We start from the raw sequence: 2,084 nt of genomic DNA on the forward strand, positions 1-2,084 counted from the left end.
CAAAGATGACAATAAAAATCATATTAATGATTATCATGATCATGATGAGTAAAAAAAAGGGATAACGATATTAATATAAGAACAATAATGCTAGTAATAGTAATAATGATATTGGTAATAATGATAATAATAATGATAATAATAATAACAATAATAATAATAATAAACATAATAAATAAGATAAAAAAAAAGGAAGTAATGATTACGATGTTGATAATAATAATTACATATACTCCTATTGCAATTGATAACAAAAGCTATAGCAACAGCAACACCTATAACAACAATGAAACGGATAATAATGATAAAATGATAAAAATAATAACAATATAAATTATGATACTGATAACAATGATAATAACAATACGGAAAATAACAATAATAATAATAGTGATAATGATAATAATAATAATAATAATAATAACAACAACAATAACAACAAAACAACAACAACAATAATAATAATGATAATAATAATAATGATAGTAATAATGATGATGATAATAATAATAATCATAATAATAATAATAATAATAATTATAATAACAATGATGATAATAATGATGATGTAAATAATAACTGTGATGATGATAATCATGATGATGGTAATACTAATAATGACCATAATGATAATAACAATGATGATAAAGACTATGATAATTATAATCTTAGTAATAATAATAATTATATCATTAATTGTAGTACTAATATTGACGATGAAGGTTATAGGAATAATAATAGTACTACTAAAGACAATGAAAATAATAATGATAATGATAATAAGGGTAATAATCATTATGAAGTGGACTGTGAAATTAATAATGCCAAAAAAAAATAATAATGATAGTATTGAAAAAAAAAATAATGATAACAATAATGATTATGATAACTGATAGTTATGACAATTATCATTTCTACTATTAACGCAATTATCATTATTATTATTATCAGTAGTATTATTGTTATTACCATTATCTTTAGTATTATCATTATCATCATTATCACTGCATTGTTATTATCATTATTGGTAATAGTAATTTTGTTATCATTGGTAATTGTAATTGTATTATTATTATTGGTAATAATAATGTTATCATTATCATTAATATTATAACTATTATTGTTTTCTATTATATCTTCTCTGTCTATGTTTTATCTCTCTTTCTGCATGTGTGTGTGTGTGCGCACGCGCTCGTGTGTTGCGAGTTTGAATGAATTCATCTGTAAATAGTGCAGACATACCTTTCTTCTCTGCCCAGCTGACAGATATTGGATACCTACATGCTGTGCATAGAGATCTCCCCGCTTTCTATACACAATTACCCATGATTACTCGCATTATCATCAAAACTAGACCACAAGACGCGCGTGGTAAATATTCTGAATACTTGTCTGTCTAGCATCTGCTTTTAGTTAATCCATATTCAAGTTAAATACAAATTTAAAAGCATGTATTTGTTAATTTCACTTTTACAGATTTTCTTAATGTTTATATTCTTCATCAATAGAAACTAAGAATGATTTAGTTACATTCTCTAATATATAACACATGTATATCTGATAAATATGTATAAAAATAACACGATCATTGAAAAATATAAATGAAAAATTAGAAATACAAAACTACATTAATGATAAAATGTGTTTTTAATACCTAACATATACAGTAGCACTTATACTCATATTCTCACAGAAAATCAAGGCATAACTAAAAGGTACATATTTGAAAACCCCCTGAATAACAAAGAAAACAATATTTCATAGTCACCCTTTCTAGCGGCAAAGTAGCTCCACTCCGATAGAAAACGGGATTGGGGGCAAATATTTCAAACTCGAGCTGAGACGAAACCCTCACGCCCTATACTTGCACTCACACACAGACCGAGAGCTGAAGACTTACTGAAGCCGGTATCAGCGGGAGAAAGACAGCCGAGTCTAGAGAAAGGGAGTGGGGGCGGACGCGGGGGAGGTGATTAAGCGAGGTCACGTAGCTTTTCTGTAGAGTCATTCCGCTGGGTGAGACTGTTCCGAAAGACATCAGTGTTCTATTGGATGCGCGTTTGCTTGGGATAATAATATGTATC

The 2,084-nt window shown here is 27.4% G+C and overlaps 1 protein-coding gene across 1 annotated transcript in view; it reads right to left on the minus strand.

Annotated features, from left to right (window-relative positions):
* The window catches only part of LOC125043823, a 146,040-nt gene extending 144,180 nt beyond the window's left edge, over window positions 1–1,860 (minus strand). Inside the window, exon 1 of the mRNA XM_047640145.1 lies at window positions 1,769–1,860. The gene's annotated coding sequence lies outside the window, so the exon portion shown is untranslated. The remainder of the gene's footprint in view (window positions 1–1,768) is intronic.
* Between the last annotated feature and the right edge of the window lie 224 nt (window positions 1,861–2,084).

Source organism: Penaeus chinensis, chromosome 34 (genome assembly GCF_019202785.1).
Source record: "Penaeus chinensis breed Huanghai No. 1 chromosome 34, ASM1920278v2, whole genome shotgun sequence".
Classification (NCBI taxonomy): Eukaryota; Metazoa; Arthropoda; class Malacostraca; order Decapoda; family Penaeidae; genus Penaeus; species Penaeus chinensis.